The following is a 23,051-nucleotide window of genomic DNA, read 5'->3' as shown; positions in this document are numbered from 1 at the left end:
ATTTTTCATGTCAGTATTCACACAGCAGTTTCTGCTATTCCATGTATTCCCCTTCCATAGTCACTGGTGTGCATACCTTATCTCCCCATAATGCCATCTTTTAAGATCTTGCTCTATTTGGCTCAGAAGGGGTGGATAGTTTAGACTATAAAGGGTTGCCGGAACCTTACCTATTTTAACTCCCAAGTATGTGATATATGACTTAGCCAATGTAATTCCTTCAAAAGGGTTCTGCTCCCGTGTTTGAACATTTGTCCCTCCCAGGTATAGGAGCTCGCACTTTGACGCATTAATCTTGAAGCCTGAGTACGCTCCAAACTCTCACAAAATTTGTAAAATCTCGGGGACTTGCTGAGCTGGATTCGAAAGGAAAAGCAAAATATCATCAGCAAAAAAAGCTGACTGAATTTGTCTATTATTTACAGAAATACCCTGGAAGGTGCTATGTGTAGATAACAATCGTACCAATGGTTCCAGAGCCAGATTAAAAAGTAATGGGGAAAGGGGGCAACCCTGTTTGGTTCCTTTCAGTAACGGTAAAGGGGCTGACAGATATCCTGGAATGTATACTTGAGCCTTCGGATTTGTGTAAATTTCTCTAATGTAGGTATAAAATGACCCCGAAAAACGCATTTCATCTAGAACTGTATAAAGCCATGCCCACTCAATATTATCAAAGGCTTTCTCGGCATCTATTGTAAGCAAAGCGGGAGATTCTCCTTTCAGAGGCCGAAGGTTAACCCTATCCAGGACAAGAAGAACTTTTCTAATATTTAGTGTCCCTGATCTTTTCTGAATGAAGCCGGCCTGTGCTGGGGAAATCAGTTGGGGAAGAATTATAGCTAGACGATTTGCCATAATCTTTGACATTATCTTCATATCTAGGTTGATAAGTGATATGGGCCTGTACGAACCAGGATCCTTCGGGTCCTTCCACTGTTTAGGGATCAATTTTATATATGCCCGGTTATTATATTGGAAAGACGCATTACCGTCTAGTATGCTATTATACAGCTCTAGTAATGTAGGTAAGATCTCTTCCTTTACTGTTTTATAGAATTCTCCCGTAAATCCGTCAGGGCCAGGGGCTTTATAATTATGCATGGAGTTGATTGTCCCCTGTGACGGGGTATGCAACAGAGCAGTGAGGGACACCAGGCCAAGGAACAATCCAAAGGGCTTTATTGGAACCACAAAGATAAAGCAGCAAACATAAATATAAATCCTTCAAATCCGCAAGGAGTCCACAACAGAAAAACAAAAGATCCAGGGGCACCGCCTGGTATTCCGATGCCAGGGGAATTAGGGCAATGGTCCTTATATGAGTTCCTTGAGTCCAACAGGTGAACAACAAAACACAATCCCACGTGGCCGCGGATCTCCAGTCTGTAACAGTCCACACACACAGACCCCAGGATCCAGCCTCAGCTATAGATCCTAGTCCTTCTCCAGCCGAGCTCCAACTAACTCCTCTAACATGTTCTTCTCTCCTGGGATCAGCCCCTTAGGTGGGCACACCTCCCCCTGGCCATTTGATGCATGAATGGACTTTAGACTGCTGACTCTGTTCTGTTTACCAAGTTATAGATTGGAGAAGTCCCATGCTGAGAAGAACAATATATTTATGCAACCCCCACCAAATCAATGACAATAGCTACTGCTGAAGCCTGATTGCAATATGATACAGGCTGGGGGGAAGGTATGGTCACTTACATCCCAAGACATAGTATTACAGCAAATACAGTGAGAAGGTAAAATACATCACATGGCATCTTATACAAAAATATGGGATGGAGAAAACTACATACATCATGACAATTCCTTCCCCTCCCAGCCTGTATCATATTGCAATCAGGCTTCAGCAGTAGCTATTGTCATTGATTTGGTGGGGGTTGCATATATATATTGTTCTTCTCAGCATGGGACTTCTCCAATCTACAACTTGGTAAACAGAACAGAGCCAGCAGTCTAAAGTCCATTCATGCATCAAATGGCCAGGGGGAGGTGTGCCCACCTAAGGGGCTGATCCCAGGAGAGAAGAACATGTTAAAGGAGTTAGTTGGAGCTCGGCTGGAGAATGACTAGGATCTATAGCTGAGGCTGGATCCTGGGGTCTATGTGTGTGGACTGTTACAGACTGGAGATCCGCGGCCACGTGGGATTGTGTTTTGTTGTTCACCTGTTGGACTCAAGAAACTCATATAAGGACCATCGCCCTAATACCCCTGGCATCGGAATACCAGGCGGTGCCCCTGGATCTTTTGTTTTTCTGTTGTGGACTCCTTGCAGATTTGAAGGATTTATATTTATGTTTGCTGCTTTATCTTTGTGGTTCCAATAAAGCCCTTTGGATTGTTCCTTGGCCTGGCGTCCCTCACTGCTCTGTTGCATACCCCGTCACAAACTGGTGGCAGCGGCGGGATCAGAGTAGAAGAAATGGAGGACAACGGCCAATCAACGTCTGAAACCAGAACCTCAGGATACAGGAACTGGACTGTGGTGAGCCTACAAACAAAGGCCCGTGAATTAGGTGTCGGCTACAAAGGACTCTCTAAGGAGCAACTAATTGAGGCATTGGAAAACGCTTGCCTGCAAGATGGCACCGAGGAACAATTTCCACAGCAAGGGGAGCAAAGACGGGAGCCGGAGGTAAATACCCAAAAAAGTCAATGGGTTGTGTGGTACGAGGAGGAGATGGCCTTGCTGGGAGAGGAGACCACCATAGAATATAAGATGGAGGTCATGCGTGGAGCTAAAGAGAAGGAGCGCAGGATGGAGGAGATGGCATTGCTGGATAAGCAGCTCGCTGTGGAAGCCGTGAGAGGTTCCAGACAGACTGTAACCCCAGCACCCATCATGAGGGAACTTCCCAGGGTGTCCCGCAAAGACTTCAAGCAGTTTCATGAGGCTGCTGGTGACATTGAGGGCTTCTTCCAGGACTTTGAGCATCAGTGTCGATTAATGGAAGTCCCAGAAAGGGAGCGCGTCCGGCATCTGGTTGGGCTCTTAGAGGGTGGAGCTGCTGCAGCCTATAGAGCTATGGACCCTCGGTGGAACTGTGAGTATGCGGATATTAAACAGACTATTCTAGAACATTATGCCGTGACCCCAGATACTTATAGGACTAAGTTCCGTACATTAGCCTGTGATGGAGAAGTGTCTTTCAAAATGTTTGCCCACAGACTGAAACAAGTATGCCATCGCTGGCTGGAGGGAGAGGAGGCCTTAACTTGGGAGACGTTCATCCAGGTCATCCTAATGCAATACTGAGATTGGGGAATGGGTGCGTGAGAGGAGACCAGAGACAGTGGAACAAGCTGCTGCTCTAGCTGATGAGGTGCTCACTATCAAGCCTCAATGGAAGAAGCTGCTAGCAGAGGGAGCAAAAATGACCAGCTCCCCAACACCAGAGGTTCCTTGTCCTTCAGTGTCCAATGTTCCTCGACCTAGATCACCACCTCATGTGGATACCCGTGTGAATGTGCCTCCAGCTGTTTCTACCACATTTTTTGGAATACGACGAGGAGAGAAAGTAGAAGAGCGGAGATGTTATAGCTGTGGGCATCCTGGACATCTGCGGGCCACATGCCCATCTATCCAGTGGAGTCATCCTCCAAATCGACAACCACCTCCAGCACCTGCACCTCCCTGTCAGTCACCAAGGTCTCCTACCTACTTCTCCAGAAGGCAAACTGGACGGAGTGAGACGCAGCGCAGATGTTATCAATGTGGGCAGCCTGGTCATCTGCAAGCTCACTGTCCAGGTGTTCAGAGGCAGAACAGCTGCAGACCACCTTTGCCTGTCCATTATCTACAGACATCTTCAGCAGGAGAAGAGCTGGATTCAGGCCCTGATGATTTGCCAAGTGACCCTGATATCTTGACTTCCCTACCAGGAGTCTATGGAGTGCGAGCCACAGCCACGCGTTCTTATGATCTTCAGCATAAACATCTACAGGAGGTCGTGCTGGATGGCCAAAAAGTTGTTGGCTTTCGTGACACTGGGGCTTTTCTCACCATCGCAGATCTCCGAGTAATTCAACCAGAAGCAATTCAAAAGGGACCAGGAATTGCAATTGAATTGGCTGGAGGTACTCAAAGATACATTCCAAGAGCGAGTGTGACCCTGGATTATGGCTTTAGGGCAAAACAATGCATAATCGGTGTGATGAGCGGCCTTCCTGCAGACATTCTCCTAGGCAATGATGTGGGAGATATACAATGCCGATTTGTGGGTGCAGAAAGCCGAGTTTAAGTGAAGGAGGATATAAACTGGACCCGAACATTAGGGCCAGGGGTTTTATAATTATGCATGGAGTTGATTGTCCCCAATACTTCTTCCCCCGTAATTTTGGCATTCAGAAAAGTGCGATGCTCTTCTGTGAGTCGAGGTAGTGTCACTTTAGATAAAAGATTATTATCAGGAAATTTGTCTCGCTTTTCCGACGAATAAAGGTTTCTATAATACGTGCCTAAAGTCTCAATTATTGTCTTAGGGTTTTTGTGTATCTCCCCCTTTTGATTTTTTATTTGCATGGGTCCCTGAGTTATAATCCTATTTTTCGCTAAGTTGGCCAGTATTTTCCCTGCTTTATTTCCAAAGCGATGTAATGTAGCTTCTTGCATGACCTAGCTATTTGTTCCCGTTTTTCCGCCCACCCATTAAAAGCCCTTTGGGCTATTACCCATCTATCTCTATGGTCCCTATCAGGATGCTTTTGAAAAGAAGTATATGCTTCCCTCAATTTATGGGAGGTTTCAGTAAATTTAAGTTGAGCCTTTTTCTTCAAATAGGAAACATGTGCTATCGTTCTGCCCCGTAATACTGCCTTCGCCGTGTCCCATAATAACATAGGTGTGTCTTTATGTTGATCATTATGTACCATAAATTCCGTCCACCATTCCTTTAATTTCAAGGAAAAATCTTCGTTATCTTTAAGGAAGGAAGGATATCTCCACAGATAGTCCGTTCCTCTGGGATAGATGTTTGCTAGGTCTAGCACCACCGGGGCATGGTCAGAAATCACCAAATCCTGGATAGTAGCTGAGTGGAGCGCACGTACCAGGTTCCCTGAAATAAGAAAGTAGTCAATGCGAGACCAGGAGCTATTAGCATGTGAATAGTGCGTAAATTCCCTATCCTGAGGGTGCAATAGTCTCCACGCATCCCATAAGGCCGTGGCACTTAACAGAGGACGCATAACTTTATCATGGCTGCGCGGTACATTTGGGGGGCCTTTAGCATTTTTCCTGTCCTCTAGCACAGATACCACCAATTTGAAAACCCCCCCAATTATTAGATTAAAATGGGCATGTTCTAAAATTTTGGCCTCAAGTCGTTGAAAGAATAATTTGTTGTTTTCGTTCGGGGCATAAATATTAAAGATTTTATAAATTCCTCCAGGTATCTCCACTGAGACCATCTGTACCCTACCTTCCGTGTCCGCATATGTTTCCAGGACTTGATGTTGTAATCTCCTACTGACTAATGTAATAACCCCTGCTTTCCTTTTAACTGAAGATGACCCGTAGACTCCTCCAACCCACAATATCCCCATCCTCTGCATGTCTGAACCTTCCAGATGAGTTTCCTGAAGGAGCGCAATGTCCGGTTTGAGGCGATTAAGGTGGCGTAATATCTTAAATCTTTTTGGGGGGAACGTAACCCCTTAACATTCCAGGTGACTATTCTCATAAAGCACATGTAATAAATGGAAATCCTGCCTTTCGTTTACCATGTTTTTGCTGCCCTCCCTTGCCAAAAAAAAATTCAACCAATCAGACAATTGAACATAGTGCTCACTTGCAATAATGAGAGTAGTAGTAATAATAACTCTGTGTAAAATCTTTGCTACTTCACTTGAATCCAAAATCCCCAAACATTTCAAACATCTCCCTCCCCTCCCCCCCCCAACTATACCATAATACTCAGACTTCACTTTTTTCTGATCACTTTCCAAGCTCAGTCAACCTTATACTTGTATAGCATGTAACCAATATAAAGGAGTGTCCCACCTACAAAGAAAGAGAGAGAAGAAAAAAAAAAAAAAAGTTCTCTTTCCTTTCCTCCGCCTCAGATTTCTTGAACTTTTTCCACTGCGGCTTCTCCAGCCTAAATGAAAAACAGGTGTCCCACCTTGAAATTTACACATCCGACATTTGTCTATTTGTCTTAGGTTCCCTTAAGTTCCTTGTTTTGTTGTCTCCGGTCCTTCGGGGAAGCTGTAGCGAACTTCACAGAGCTCCCTTTGGTCACTCTCTGGTTCGGTGAGTCGTTGCGCCCTTGTACTGGAGAATTCCTGAGGTCATGAGGACTGCTGATCCGCTCAATAAAGGCCTCTGCCTCCTTTGGACTTGAGAAAGAATTGTAGGATCCATCCTGATGTCTGATAATCAACGTTGCCAGGTACTTTAACTGGAAGCGTATATTTCTCTTAAATATGGCAGAGCATATGTATGAGAATGCCCTCCGCTGCCGTGTGACCTCCGCAGAAAAATCCTCGAAGAGCAAGATGCGTGAGCCTTTCACCTCCAAGGGATGTTTCAATTTCTTGTATGCCTGTAATATTTCCTGTTTATCGGAGAAGTCCAAGTATTTCATTATGACTTGTCTTGGGCGTCTGTTATTTTCACTCTCATCACCTCTCCTTGGCGGACCAATGCGGTGCACCCTTTCCACTTTTCTCCTTTCTGCTACTCCCAGGGTTGTAGGAATAGTGGATTCACACAATGTATGTAGCTCACCAACCGGGTATGTTTCAGGCAGGCCGACAATGCGCAAATTGCTTCTTCTGGAGCGGTTCTCCAGATCGTCCACACGGTCCCTCAGGATCAGATTCTCCCTGGCCAGACGCATGACTGTAGTGTGGTCAGAGCCGAAGTCCTCCTCTAACGTCGACATTCTGGTTTCCATAGCCGCAACCTGTTCCACCGTCTCATCAAGTTGGTTCTGTATGGCACTGAAAGCTGTTGCTATTGATGCTTTAATTGTAGCGGAGATGTCAGGTAGCAAACGATTGGCGACTTCATCAGCCAGACGCTTATAATCCATACCCTCCATTGTTTTGAATACATCCGGGGTCCCCGGGGAATCCTCCATCTCCATCTGATGAGTATTTTCAGGTGACCGAGGGACACTTAATTCTGTATGGGCAGTCACAATCTTTTTTTCACACTGTACGCTGGATGTATGAGGATTTTGTGTTTTGGAGCTGCTGCGCAGCAGGTATCTTTCCATCAAATAGTGAATGAAGGGACGTAAGTTTTGACACTGATTTAGTGTGGGTTGTCAGACAAATCTTGAGTCTGCTCCCCCTTTTGTTTATTCTCACTTCCATCCCTTTCTCCCCCCTGCCAGAGTTATATGAATTCTCACTGTCCTGTAACTTTGCAGGGATGTATGTTTAAACTTCCCTCCTTCAGCTTCTTTCACTTTCTCCAGAGCTTTGCACTGATTCTGTATGCCTAGAGATTCAGCACCTGCTGATGCACAGGTCTGGTTTCTCATCTTGCAATGTCCTGCTCTTGCTCACATTCTCAGAGAATCTGGCATATTATGCATACATAGCGCATTGCGTGGACTTAATTGTGCCTGTACTACACGACCCTGATCAGCCTCTCACTAACACGGCAATTAATCCGCAGAAACTATATCACGCACCCTGATAATACGCTGCTTGTTATAGTTTTCTCTTTAGTTCTTTTTGCTGCTCTTTTGGTGTTACGCATGCAATATCTTACATACCTCTTGTGTGAGCGCTGTTTACAATCACTATCTTTGCTCTGCTGTAAGTGCAAGTCCTTTTTTCTGCCATTTTTGCAAAAAGTGTACCGTCCCTTTAAGACATTGAACTTTGAATTTATGGGCTAAAAATTGTGATACAGGTCTATTGGGACACCCTGATAACATTCCCAGGGTATGATCAGCAGTTCATAGGGTTTTGGTTGTTCTAGTCCTCTCTTTAGTTCCCTTTACTGCCATCTTTGATGTTTTTGTGTGATGCCCTGACAAAATCAGGTTGTCACAGAAAACTGCACACATCTTCGTGTGGGATTCCTCCTCGTTGGCCTTCCAACACAACCCCACACAGGTACATACACCAGCCACAAAAGTCTAGTCACCTGCCCAGGACAATAGTGACACACCAGTGGGCGAGGCCAGGCAGATGGTGACACCCACCTAGGGGTCCTGAGGTGTCATGGGGAGGGAACAAACAGATAAGCTTACACAGTGGAAGTGAGAGGAGTGGAGTGGTAGTCAGGGGTTGTAGCTCCCGGACTACCTGAGCTGACTAGGTGGCAGACGGCAGAGCAGGGCCACAGACGTCGGAGATCCAGTTGCAGGAGACCTTAAGTGGACCTGGGCAGGGTTGTAGCCTGCCGGTGCCGACAGCGGGAATTCGGTCCGGAGGCCATGCACAGTCGGCGTACCTAGACCCTAGTGCGAGGACAGCTGCAAGCACCTTTCCAATTAACCAGCAGGGGACAAGATTCCAAGTCTTGTCCCACTAACAGCCCAGATAGAGTGAGACGGAAGCCCAACGCGGGAGATAAAGCATCTGCAAGTGCCTGTTAAAATTCCAAGGGTCAGCTCTCGTAGGCCACATCTCCCACAGAAAAGTCACCGGGAGTGGACTTTTCCTGTTTCATAAGGACTAGTCAACACACAAGACAACAACACTAGAGTGCAGGAGGAAGAGCCCCTGTTCTGTCCACCGCTGTGCGGGACCCGAGCACACACCTCCGGAGGCTACCAGTTTCCGGCAGTTGATTTACTATCTGGACTCTGTGTGATTTTATTCAAAACAGTGAGTACACCGGTATCATCCGGTCCAGCCTTGCAGACTGCGTCCCAGCACTCCACCTACACCTGGGTCTCTGGACAACACCTCCCCTACCCGTGGAGGGGATACCATCCTGCTGCCCCGCTCCATCAGCCCCGGGCATCCCATACAAAGGCAGCAGCGGTGTCACCAAAAATCACCACAACCCATGGGTGGTGTCACTGACAAACTCTCCCCTGTAAATAACCCCCTTTTTCACTTGTGGGCGACGGATGGCTGCAGGAGCCTGAGTCCGGCTGCCACTCGAGCCACAGCAACCGCCCGGATCCGAGCGTCTGAAGCAGCCCCCCTGCCGTGTTCTGTCTCCCGCCCGCAACATTTGTGCCGCCCCTGCATTGGTCGAACCGCTCGGATCCGGGGTTGCTGTGGCTCGAGGGTCTCCGGACCTGGGGGCCCGCGGCCACTTCAAATGTAAAGGGTGGTATTTACAGGGGAGTGAGAGTTTGTGACGCCACCCGTGGTTCGCGGTAAGGGGAGTACTGCCGATGGGAGTACCCGGGGGAGATGGAGTGAGGCAGCCAGATGACGTTCCCTCCATGGGTAGGGGAGGCCCCGGGACTCTGGATGGTGGAGTGAAGGGGCGTGGGGTGCAGATTGGAAGCAGGGGAGGACAGCGTACTCACTCAGGCCGTGTTGGTATTGATGCAACCATAAAGCAGACTCTATTCTAAGTCCGAACTGGGTGCAAAAACCTAAAAAAACATCACTATGGGGAGATAAGGTATGCACACCAGTGACTATGTAAGGGGAATACATGAAATAGCAGAAACTGCTGTGTGAATACTGACATGAAAAATTCAATAGCTATATGCAAGAGTGAAAATGTGAAAAATGGAATCTGCATTACTGCCATGAACATATAAATCAAGAGAAATTTAGCTACTGAATTGATCAATGCAATAGAGCCCCAACACTACGCCAAAGTATTTCTCTACGTTGGGGTCCCTAGCTTGTGTGTGTCCTCTCATGCAGTTATAAAACTTACCGTGTATGGGAAGCTGAGACCCAGGCTATTTATGCGTATGATATGGATTGGCAATAGGTGTGGTTGGGGAGGGTTCACAAACGAAAAACTACTAACAAATAAGGAATAACGTTTGGAACACCATTCTAAGTCCGAACTGGGTGCAAAAACCTAAAAAAACATCACTATGGGGAGATAAGGTATACAACCACACCTATTGCCAATCCATATCATACGCATAAATAGCCTGGGTCTCAGCTTCCCATACACGGTAAGTTTTTTAACTGCATGAGAGGACACACACAAGCTAGGGACCCCAACGTAGAGAAATACTTTGGCGTAGTGTTGGGGCTCTATTGCATTGATCAATTCAGTAGCTAAATTTCTCTTGATTCATATGTTCATGGCAGTAATGCAGATTCCATTTTTCACATTTTCACTCTTGCATATAGCTATTGAATTTTTCATGTCAGTATTCACACAGCAGTTTCTGCTATTTCATGTATTCCCCTTACATAGTCACTGGTGTGCATACCTTATCTCCCCATCATAAAGCAGACTCTGACACAGAAGTAAACCAAGTCTCTGAATGCCGCTGCCACTTCACGGGAGCTCACCCGGGAGTCCACTCCCGTTGGTATTGCTGATGGTCTGTAACCTGCCTCCATGCACTAGAATTTAGATGTTTTGAGTGACCGATCTGCTTAAAGGTGTCGGGGTCCCACTCCCTAGCGTTAAGTAGGAAAGCTGTGCTCTCGATGGCTGACACTTGGGATTTCAGTGGGCCGCATAGGCTGGAAAGCCCTATCCCCCTCTTTGTCTTGGTGCCTTCGATCTCTGAGCTCTTAGGGAAAGTTCATAAAGAGACTATCCTCCACAGGTTAATTATCAGGTTGCGTGAAGCTTCTCCCTGATCTAAGGTCCAGTACCTCGCCGTGCTCGGTACCGGTTCGGTTACTAGATACTCCGGTGCCAACCGTTCTCCAAAACTAAGCCTGGCACCCTTTTCTAATACCCTGCGACCGGGTCTCCGACTCCTCCGGTCCCAGACCACCGTCTGCAACCTAGCCAAACGTCCCACAGGAAGCTCCAACTCCCTCAGCTCCTCACTCTCTGAGGGCTACTTCTCAACTCTAGGGAGCTGCTACTCCCAGCTCCTCACTCTCTGGGAGCTACTTCTGTTCTCTCTAAGCTTTCCTCTCCACTTCCTCTCACTGACTTCCTCCGTCCCACCCGTCTGCTTGACCCCTAGGCGAGTGGCACTTTTCCAACTAGACCACTCACTGGTGTGCTTGACAGGGTGTGGTGTGAGGTGTAACTAGGATTTGAATGCTGATGGAGCAATACCAAAGGTTAGGATTCCAGAACCATGGGGGGGTTGAGTCTTGCACCAGAAGAGAAAGGAGTGCAATACCCTGTGACACCCTGAATAGGTCAGGGGCGTCACATTTTGAGTACCTAACATTCCTCCTGATTGGGCACTGGTTATAGTCATTATCTGCCTTACAATATTTACCTGCTTTCTGTGCCATAGAAAAAAACGTTGAGTGATTTAAGGGTTTTCCAGTGTAGCGTGCTGTACAGCTGCTCATGTGGAAAACCAAGGGGGGAGAAGGGCCCTATATTATTATATTACCTACTCTGTGATACTGGGATCCCAATTATAGATTAAATTACTGCAGTAAAGTAGAATGGCTGCTGGTGTGCCACAGACGTGAGGTACCGGCAGTGCAGTCACTGAAGTGGCAACTCGTGTGCCCCAGAAATGGGATATCACGTAGTAGTCACTATTTACCTTGCACAGTGTCGAGTGGTGTGGTGCGAGGTAAGGTCCTACCCTTGGAAGCAACATGGATGCAGAGACATGGTTCTCTGCAATTATTATTGTGGTGTGGTTGTTGTCATTCCGAGTTGTTGCAAGGATAAGAACTACACAGAGTAGATCCTCATCCAATAAGGATGAGGATGTGGAGACATGGACTCCTGCAATCGATGTTGTACAACACATAAAAGGCGCAGAAGCAATCCAAGGCTGTAGACTGTTAGTAAAAGGTGAATGCAGGTATGAATGAAACACTGGCTGAACAAACATGGCAGGATTTCCTGACTAACTGTAAAGGATGGCTAGAGCACCATAATAAGTTTGACCAGGCCATAATGTGGAATGAAGTGGCCCAAGAAATGACAAGGACTGAACATAAGCAGAGGCGTATATAGGGGGGGGCTGGTAGGGCATCTGCCCTGGGGGCAACTGTCAGTGAGGCGCTGTCGGGCTGCCTGATACAGCGGTGTGAAAGTCTGTTCGGTGGCTACATTTGCGGCCCTGTAGTGGGAGCCGGACATTCTCTGAGCGCAGCTGTCATGCTGACAGCCACACTCGTAGAAAGTGCAGCATACGACTCCCACTACTCAATTGTCCTTGTATATGTCAGACGCGAGGACAATTGAAGTGTTGATCGCTGGTGCTGACTTCCGGGTCAGAGTGACAGCTGTCATGTGATCAGGTCAGCTGATCAGACTGCTGACCCGAAAGTTAGGGCCGCAGCGTGGAGGTAGCAGAGAACACTGATGTTTTCCAGTGGAGCTGAAGACACGGAAGAGGAACAGTATGGGGTGAGAGGGGAGTATCTATACAAACAGTAAGGGGGAGAGAGGGTGGGGGAGGGAACTATCTGTGGACAGAGTATGGTGGGAAGAGAGGATGGGGAGGGGGAAGAATGAGGGGTGATGCATGGGGAGAGAGAGGATGAGGTTTGATGCATGGGGGAGAGAGGATGAGGGGTGATGCATGGGGGGAGAGGTTGATGGGTGATGCATGGGGAGAATGAAGATGAGGGGTGATGCATGGAGAGAGAATGAGGGGTGATGCATTGGGAGAGAGAGGATGAGAGATGATGCATGGGGAGAGAGAGGATGAAGGGTGGTGCACGGGGAGAAAGGAAGAGGGGTGATGCATGGGGAGAAAGAGGATGAGGTGTGATTATGGAAAGAGAGAGGGTGAGGGGTGATGTATGGGGAGAGAGAGGATGTGGAGCAAACTGGAAAGAAGTTTTGAGGACACAGAATAAAGAGTCACATGGTATGAGGAGCGAATGGGCAGGGAGTGAGGAGGAAAAGTATATGGACACACACAAGGTAGGGAGGAGACAGTAAGTGATGAGAAAAATGTGAGGGGGCACAGAATAGAGACTGGGTAGTGGAGGGGGGGTGGTATGGAGAAAGGGCAGAATGGGAGGGCAGTGTGTGGGCATAGCAAGGAGGGGGAGAGTGATGAGGGCACAGTATAAAGACTGGGCGGTATAAGGGGACACAGTGTAAAGGACAGTGTGTAGAGTGGGCTCAGTATGGAAAAGGAGGGAGCGTGGAGGGCATGTACCATAAGAGGGACAGTGTGTGGCTCATATTTCATGCAGAGAACACAGTGAGGGGTCGTTATTTATTCTGGGGCACAGCGTAGGGCAGATATTTTTAAGTAGAAGTTTTATAATCATTCTGCTATTTTTAGGGGCATCGTGCCGGGATGTGCTGCAGAAGACTGGAGAAGATGGACATCTGCAGAGACGAGATGAGAATGTGAAAAGTAATCATGGCGTCAGGACAAGATGAATAATAGAAACGACTCAAAGACAACATCATCTATAAAGGTACCTGAATGTAAATGTTTATTTGTGATAATGATTATGTCTCATCATTAGGCCTCGGTCCCACTTGTGCATTGGTTCTTATGTAAGCGCAATGGGACCCCCACTAATCAGCTGTTTTTGGTGCAGGTGGCTGGAAATGCTTATTTCTGGATCTGCTCTGTCCTCTGATAGTGTCCGTGGTCGGGTACTGCACATCCGCCTCATTGATTTTAATAGGAGACTGCTGCCACTATCAGAAGACGGAGCAGATCCAGAACGGAGTATTGACATTGCTTGGGATCGCCATCAAAGCAAGGTGGAGGACTGGATTCAGACAGGGCTGGAGCTGTTCAGGCAGACATTCATTGACTGAAGATGGACCAGAAGTTGTTTTTATTGGTCCCACATCTGTAACATCTCACGGTACATTTCAGACTGAGGCAGAAAACCGGAGACAACTGAGTCCTGACCTTTCTCCCCTGCTCCTCCTGCCTAGGACAGCAGACAGAGGCGGGTGAACAGAGCAGGACCCAACCTACAAAGGCCCACCCACAATGCACAACTTAATCAAAGTGCAGTGCATTTCTGCAACTTTGATTAGACATTGTATTTAAGCAACCAAGCAACCCATTTCTATAACAGGTATGCTTGGATTCAGCATCCTTGTGCCAGTATGGCACTGCCTTTACGTCATATAGCAAAATCCTGGTGGTTGGTTCCCTTTAAGATTCCTTTCTCAAAAATTTTTGTTATGAGGAAAGCATATTTTGTTTGCAATGTAGAGAAAGGATCCATAGTTGAAAACCATTAGTGTATGGGGTTGGAGAGAATATTCTTAGCTTCCTTATATTCATCCCTGTTTTGGATGACTATTCCATACCCCTTGTCAGCGGATAGTTAGTATATCTGAATGATTGCATAATGATTTTAGTGCAACCTTTTATTTTTTATATGGGCTATTTTGGGCAGATGGTAGTGTAAAATTTCTGATTTTATTGAACGCTTCAAACAGCAAGTACAGGAAAGTGTTCAAAAAATGACCTTGGCTTTCAAAGGGATAAAAGCTTGATTTTGAAAAATCATCAATATGTAGTGGTGTGTCATATAGAAATTAGAAAATTCATAAAGACCCAACAACACTCCTATAAAGTTGACCCCCTCCTTTGGAAACAGGTAACTAAAGAGAATCCTTTAGCAGATGTAAGGCTAATCTCAGCTTAAATGCATAAGAATGCAGAAAAGGACAGATTTATGACCGATAGAGAGAAGAGCAGCAGTTGAACAGAAAAATAACAGAGAAATTCAAATCCTTTGTTTCCCCTTATAGAAAGTATAAATTGCATTGATATAATAGATACAGTAGGAAAGTCACATTTTTGAATTAGGTGCTAAAGTGGAGAATGCAAAGCATTGTTCCGCATTATTGGTAGACTGCTGGGCTCCCGCCAAATGGATATCTGCCAGTAAGATGAAAATATCTATGCAATGTCTCCTATCTATGTAAACATAAAATTGTGATAGGAAAGATGTCTATAATATTTTCCACCTGGGACCTCCTTTCTAAGACCTAGACTCATTCTATCTTTCACTGAAGTCCAGCCGTGTTATGAGTCACCAGAAGGGAAGTATGTGGGTGTAACTTGTGTTAATAAAAAACTAATTCCAATTATGATCTTCATTCAATGAAAGGAACATTGATGTGTAGGATTGGTCTACGTTCCATTGGAATCCTTCTCTCCAGAAAACTGAAGTCATTACTGTGACCCAAGTTCAGTAATTTTCCTTTTGTTATTCCCGTTTATTTTATGTAATTGCTTATGCTGTATTATTTTGTTCCCTTTTGTTATATATTTGTGTATTTTTATAAACACAGTCTACTTTTCCGATTAAATATATAAAATTTAATAGCGTATGCCTTTGGGATGTGGTTTATAGATTAAGAGGAACAAAGCTATTTGTAACGTGTGTACAATCAACCTGTATAAGCAGAGACCCTGATTCCAGCGATGTGTCACTTACTTGGCTGCTTGCTGACGTTTTGAAATTCAGTTTTCTCTGTTTAAAATCTACCAGTTCTCGAAATACTGCTCTGTGTATAACCTCACCCATATCACTGATTGGCAGCTGTGTACAATGAGCATAGACAGAAAGCTGCTAATCAGGGGTGGAGTTATACATAGCTTATGGAGATAGAGGATACATAGCAGCAGGTTACTAGTTCTCTAGTGATAATCCCATAATGATAATACAGTGATTTTATCAAAACTACAGCAAGCAGCTCAGTAAATGACACATCACTGGAATCAGAGTCCCTCTCTGTCACAGGTGTGTCACGGGTGGTATCTGGCAATAGAAGGTCACAGCGTTCGGCTGTGCAAAATGTTCCCTGACTTTCTATTTTTCTTGCTGTTAGTATTCTGTGTACTAGGTATCTCCTCTCTGCTGGGTTTTCATCCTTTTACTTTAGGACACTGGGGAGCTCCTTTTCCGTTCTGCTGCTAATTATTTGTATTTCCTTTTGAGTTAAAATATTCTCATTTTTCCTGGACTTATGGTAGAGATATTCAGTTCCTTTACAAGGTCTGGATGCAAGCAGGTGGCTTTCACACACTAGTAGGATCATTGTTGCTCTTTACTGAACTTCTTACTGAGTTGTCTAGCGGTATGTTTTTTGTTGTTTGCCTTGTTTGTTGTCAGTTTGTGTCCTTTAGTACCTAGTGATCTTTATTAAGAGCTCATCCCAGCCGTTCCCTATTTAGGGCTCAGTTCAGGGTCAGCCTAGGGTCAGGTATCCGGCTCGGCGCATAGGTGTGGAATCTATATAGGGTGGTGAAGCAACTCAGGGGCCCAGCGGTAGGCTTGGTCAGGGCTCTCATCTCCCCTTCCCTAGGCACAGGGTTTCCCTTCTCTTTCGCCGTTCGCTTGGTACTTCACCGTTCCTAGCGTGACACTGCCTCTACATTATTCTGATTTTTAATTAAGTGACCGAATCCTGTTGAATTCACAAAACCCCAGCATAAGTATCATAAATGTTACTTCCTCTCCACCAAGAGATACGCCCCTTTCAGTTCTGGTCTCTTCTACACCCATAATCTAAACTGTAATAAAGGTTTGTGGGCAGAGACGAGTGAACCTAAACAGTAAAGTTCGGGGTTTGTACCAAATACAGACTTTATACAAAAAAAAAAATCAGTGTTAGAGTTTGGAGGTCGGGTGCTTTATGTATCCTAACCACTCGATCTAGCATCTGGAGCGTTTGACGAGTGGCATGTGCCTCCTAATGTCATGCTAGAAATATTATTCCCATCAGGGACTGGAGTGAAATTTCTGCCATAAGGAACACCACAGCTCGTCATGAATTTAAGGAGCTGTGGTGTCATGCCCCCGTCCCACCCAAACCGAGTCAATATTAGAGTGAAAATGGCAAAAGCCACCAATATTTGGCACAACTATGAATTGATACAAATTTTTGTGACTTTTCAAAGCTTTTGTGCCATTTGTTTGGCATAAAAGCTTTGATAAACTGAGACCAGTATCTTAACAACCTACACATATCTGAATGCAGAATGCGATTCACTTCTCCCTTGTCACGGCTGGGGATAGAAGCTATACCAGCCGTATATTACAATACAAAGGCAAGGGGAAAAGAATGCCTTATCACTAGGGAAAGGGGGAAGTGGTGACCCCTGACAATACAGCTCACCCTCAATGCCCTCACCAACCCTATATAGGTTCTGCACCTATCGCCGAGCAGGAATACCTCACCCTACGCAAACCCTGATCTATGCCTAAGTAAGAATGGCAGGTATGAGCGCTTTGTCAACACCACTAACGGTAAGGGAGACAAAAGGAATCAATACAGGGGAGACACAAATGCTACCACCTGAGCCCAGGTACATAGCAAAATTCAAACACTTATCTTAGGAGTAGCTACCACAGAAGTCTGTGGAACAACAAGAGGAGACGACCGCTGTAAACCACAACCAGGAACAACAATAAACCTCACCCAAAGCATCCAAGGGTGAGGTTTATAAAGGAAGTCAGAGGCTTACAACAGAGGAAAAACTGACAGTTTCCCAGAGTCATAGAGTCCGCTGCTACAGAAACAGAGAACTGTAAGTTAAGAACACGTTCTGCAAATCTCTGGGAGTTTCCAACACTTCTGCCATTGGATTTTCTGCCAGCCGTGACAACGCTGTATCATCCCCTCACTATTTTTGTGCTAAATGCCTACAGCTCTGCCTCAACTCCAGAGGTTTGGAGGCAAAATCATCACATCTAAACAATAGAGAAAGACAGGCATGAAGAATATACTGTACATTTACAAGCATTTATTAACGAAACAAGTTTTGAAATGCAATTATATACAATGTGATAGAATTATGAGTTCCTATCTCCAATCTGGGGCTGCGCTTTTTAGTAAATAAATCAGTGAGCAACCGGAGATTAGTGAATTATCTAAATATAATCCAGTATCAAAACCTTTCACAAATGTTCATAAAGGCTCTCGAAAATACCCAACTTACTAGCAAAGTGGAGCTCGAAATTCCATTTTGCGGGATCTTAGTATGCAGAACGGGATCCCACAAATCTCTGCAGCTGCTCTAAGCACGAGACATTGCTCTCTCAACTAATCCAGCGCTGTCACATACTTTTTAAGGTTTTACTGAACTGCTTAAGAAGGATGCCGCAGAGCTGGGGTCGTAGAGCTCACTCTTTCACTGAGAGAGTGATCATCACTGAGGGTTGTGAGATCTCACAATCTGAAGTTCCTTTTGGGGGACATTAGGGACACTTCAAAAAGTTTTGGTACTGGATTATATTTAAAAAATTCACTAATCTACGGCTCTTCACTGTTTTAGTAAATAATAAAGGCAGCCACAGATTTGTTATAAGCACTATTTAAAGGGAAAGTCATTAAACACATTGCACTAGAAACTGGGGGATATTACCCTCGTAACAGTGTCAGCAGCAGATCCCCCCCATAACAGTGCGTTATGACCACATTCTTATGGTTTGAAAAATACGATAAGTTTAAAAGGAGAGAAAATGGTTCTTTCCCTCACCAATTCTTACTTGAGCAATTGTAGCCGATTTTTGGATAAAACCCTTTGAATTATAGTACATCATAATGGCTTCTCCCGTGTGACTCATCTGACAACAGGACCTGATTAATGATACAAAACATTTGGCAAATTCTGAAAGCAAGAATGGCTGTTCTGCTGGTTTTCTGACGATTAGCAAGACTTGATTTACCAGTTAAACATTTCAATTATTCACAACATGATAAAGGTTCCTTCCCTGTGTGGCGCCATCATATGTTTAACAAGATCTGATTTCTGAGAATTACATTTTCCACATTCAGAACATAAAAATGGTTTATTTTGTGTGATTTTTTTGATGGTAAAAAAGATGTGATTTCCTAGTAAAACATTTACCACATTCTGGGCATGATAATGGCTTCTCCCCTGTGTGATTTTTCTGATGTCTAACAAGGTCTGATTTCTTAATAAACCATTTCCCACACTCTGAACATGAAAATGGCTTCTCCCCTGTGTGAGATCTTTGATGACAAACAAGATCTGATTTCTGAATAAAACATTTCCCACACTCTGAACATAAAAATGGCTTCTCCTCTGTGTGAGATCTTTGATGGTGAACAAGATCTGATTTCTGAATAAAACATTTCCCACACTCTGAACATGATAATGGCTTCTCCCCTGTGTGATTTTTCTGATGTCTAACAAGATCTGATTTCCAAATAAAACATTTCCCACACTCTGAACATGAAAATGGCTTCTCCCCTGAGTGATTTTTCTGATGTCTAACAAGGTAAGATTTCTGAATAAAACATTTCCCACACTCTGAACATGATAATGGCTTCTCCCCTGTGTGATTTTTCTGATGTCTAACAAGATCTGATTTCCAAATAAAACATTTCCCACACTCTGAACATGAAAATGGCTTCTCCCCTGAGTGATTTTTCTGATGTCTAACAAGGTAAGATTTCTGAATAAAACATTTCCCACACTCTGAACATGAAAATGGCTTCTCCCCTGTGTGAGATCTTTGATGACAAAGAAGATCTGATTTCCGAATAAAACATTTCTCACACTCTGAACATGAAAATGGCTTCACTCCTGTGTGAATTTTCTGATGTCGAACAAGAACTGATTTCCTGATAAAACATTTCCCACATTCTGAACATGAAAATGGTTTCTTCCTTGTAGGAGCCGTTTCATGTTTCACATCCTTTCTGTAACTTTTATTTTGCTTACAATTCTGTGATAAATCGTAATTTTGGACTTGTTTGAAAAGATCAGATGATAAAGCTTTCCGAGGAAGGACTGAAGGTATATCTGGGAGAGCAGCACGCTCTTCATATGTATCATGTGTGATACTTTCATCATCTGTTTTAAATTCTGACGATATTAGAGGTCCATCTGAACTCCTGATACACTCATCTGCTAAAAATAAACACAATGTTATTATTTTTTAATGATATAATTTTGAAAGTAGATTTTTTTAAATCATAACATTAGAAATTAAATTAGGAAACAAATTATTCTGAATCTGTTTTCCAATTTCGAGATCTAAGAGTTACATCTTCGTTAATTCGGATCTCCCATTCCTAGCACCAGTTCTCTGGAATGTGCTACAGTAAATAATCTGATTGATTGTCGCAATGTGACTGTAGGATAATGAGGGACAGGGGCTCCTATACCGTCTCTCATGCCAGGAGACCTTAGGCTATTCCTAACCTCTGGATTACCCTGAACGTGGAAGGAAGGGAAAGGAGTATGATGGAAATACAGATTACGACAGACGGGAAAACCAAAATTCAGACACACTGCAAACTCACAGAAATAAACAGTGAAAGACTAAGGCGAAAAGCAAGAGCAGGAAGGCAAAAACAAAAAGACAACAAGGGTTAACACCACAGCTGCTCACAGCATTAATGCACAACAACCACTAGTTTGTATCACAACACATCACCAGACCTGTATAGGTAAACTATTGCTGGCATTAATGGAATAGTCCAGCCGGCATATACAGGAGGGGAGCGAATGATACTGGCTCCACAACAGCATGTGATCAAAGACATTAACACGGAGCACAGCAGAGAATAACTCTTGCTAGTCTTACTAAGTATGTGGTTTGACGCCTTCATCTCACTGTGCTGCTCTCAGACACCAGAGCAGTTATCATGCAGAGTGCCAGAATGCTGAAATCCATGGATTATACTACGCCCTCTGATGTGTCATCTATATGTGTGCACATGCATAATTTATAGATAGCATATGTGCTTCCATATTACATAGGTTGTGGATCAGCTGTTATTATTTTGTTGCATATATTCCACTTTGTTGCCCTTTTCCATTGTTATTTCAGCCTTCATATGCACATTGGTTTTATAAATTTATTTATTATACTAGAAGGTGGCCCGATTCTGCGCATCGGGTATTCTAGAATTTACGTATTTTGTAGTTAATGTATGATTTTTGTATATATATATATATATATATATATATATATATATATATATATATATATATATATATATATATATATATATATATATATATATATATATAATGTTGTTGTGTGTAGTTACCAAGTGTTTGAGTGTTTGTGTAGGGCGCTGTACATGTTCTGGGTTTTGTATGGGTGTGGCGGGGGGTGAGAGCGGTGTTTGTGTGTTGCGTTGTTTGTGGAGCGCTGTGTGTCTGTAGCGTTGTGTGTGTTGCGCAGTTTGTGTGGGTGTGGGGTGCGTGTGTGTGTTTTGGGGGGAGGTATGTTTTGTGCAATGTGTGTGTTGTGCGGCATGTGCGTATATTTGTGTGTGCCGTGGTGTTTGTGTGTTGGGTGTCTGTGTAGGGCGGTGTTTGTGGTTCCCAGTGTGTGTATGGTGTGTTGTGCAGTGCGTGTGTGGCGGTGTGGTGTGTGTGTGTTTTGGGGGGAGGTGTACACCCCCCATCGTGCTCCATCCCCCATGCGCACCCCCCCATCGTGCTCCATCCCCCATGCTGCGCACCCCCCATCATGCTCCATCCCCCATGCTGCGCACCCCCCATCGTGCTCCATCCCCCATGCTGCGCATTCCCCATCGTGCTCCATCCCCTATGCTGCGCACTCCCCATCGTGCTCCATCCCCCATGCTGCGCACTCCCCATCGTGCTCCATCCCCCATGCTGCGCACCCCCCATCAGCCTCCATCCCCCATGCTGCGCACTCCCCATCGTGCTCCATCCCCCATGCTGTGCACCCCCCATCGTGCTCCATCCCCATGCTGTACACCCCCCATTGTGCTCCACAGTCACACATCAGACAGTATACACGCACACATCTGATCGCATACACTCACACCCCACTTCTGCCTGGGGTGTCCCCGCAGCTGTGCTGCACGCCGTGCTCCTCTGCTTTCTACCGACACGCACACACCCGATCGCATACACGCACACATCCGATCGCATACACGCGCACACCCGTTCGCATACACGCGCACACACCCGATCGCATACACGCGCACACACCCGATCGCATACATGCGCACATACGCGCTCACACACTCACAACATCCGGAGATACCACATGCTTCCGGCCATGTGATCCTCCGGCAGGTCCTAGAATATCACTGCACGCACAGGATCGCCACCGAGAAGCAAGCGATATCACGGGATGTTGTGAGTGTGTGGATGCGATCTGATATGTGTGTGAGCTGTGTGTGAGAGTGAGTGTGATCTGATGTGTGTGTGTTCTTATGTGTGTGCGTGTGTGTGTGTTCCGCCGCTGCAGGAGCTTGATGCGCTCACCTGGGAGCCGGTGTACGCTGGTAACCATGCTAGACAATATTACATGGTTACCAGCGTACCCCAACCCCAGCTCGCACGGGAGCCCACACCAGCGTACGCCATCAACCCCAGCAATGCGAGGGTATGTGTCGGCTGGGTTGGCGGCGTACGCTGATGTGGGCTCCCGGGGGTACAGCACTCACCTGGGAGTCGGGTCTCCGTGTCGTTTCGGGGAATGCGTGTAGGGGGCGGGGGCAGAGCGAACGTGCAATGCGTGAGAGGGGCGGGGCGAGAGGCCAATCCGTGTGGGGGCGGAGCCTGGGCGAGCGGCCAATCCGTGCGGGGGGCGGAGCCGAGGCGAGCGGCCAATCCTCTGTTTGTCACCGTAAGGACACAATTTTGGAGCAAGACAGACAGACAGACAGAATAAGGCAATTATATATATAGATTATATCAATGAGTTATTGGATACTGTTAATAACAAAATGGTGGCCAGCAGCGCGCATGCATATGTACCCCTCTTTTTGAAACATAGCAATGTCCTTTCTTTTTCCAGAAAGACTTTTTATTAAAGTGACCATGTTTTCTTAGCCGTATTATCTTTGTGCTCCATATATGCAAACTGAGTCTTCTGTACCTCTGTATTTTATATATATATATATATATATATATATATATATATATATATATATATATATATATATATATATATAAAAAAACACACACACACTCTATTGTCAGGGTTCCAGATATGGAGAATGAGAAAGTTCATCATTGTTTGGTCTGTATATGATGGCACGATCTGTGTACTTGGTTTCCATGGTCACAG

General features: G+C 45.3%; 1 protein-coding gene and 1 pseudogene across 1 annotated transcript in view; one reads left to right on the top strand and one right to left on the bottom strand.

Moving 5' to 3' along the window:
- The window catches only part of LOC142259080 (uncharacterized), a 123,341-nt gene that overhangs the window by 35,785 nt on the left and 64,505 nt on the right, over positions 1 to 23,051 (top strand). The window lies entirely within an intron of this gene.
- The window catches only part of LOC142259083 (uncharacterized), a 113,764-nt pseudogene continuing 109,427 nt past the window's right edge, over positions 18,715 to 23,051 (bottom strand).

Source organism: Anomaloglossus baeobatrachus, assembly GCF_048569485.1.
Source record: "Anomaloglossus baeobatrachus isolate aAnoBae1 chromosome 5 unlocalized genomic scaffold, aAnoBae1.hap1 SUPER_5_unloc_25, whole genome shotgun sequence".
Classification (NCBI taxonomy): Eukaryota; Metazoa; Chordata; class Amphibia; order Anura; family Aromobatidae; genus Anomaloglossus; species Anomaloglossus baeobatrachus.
Note: the sequence above shows the minus strand (reverse complement) of the source record. Positions and strands in the feature narration are given on the sequence as shown.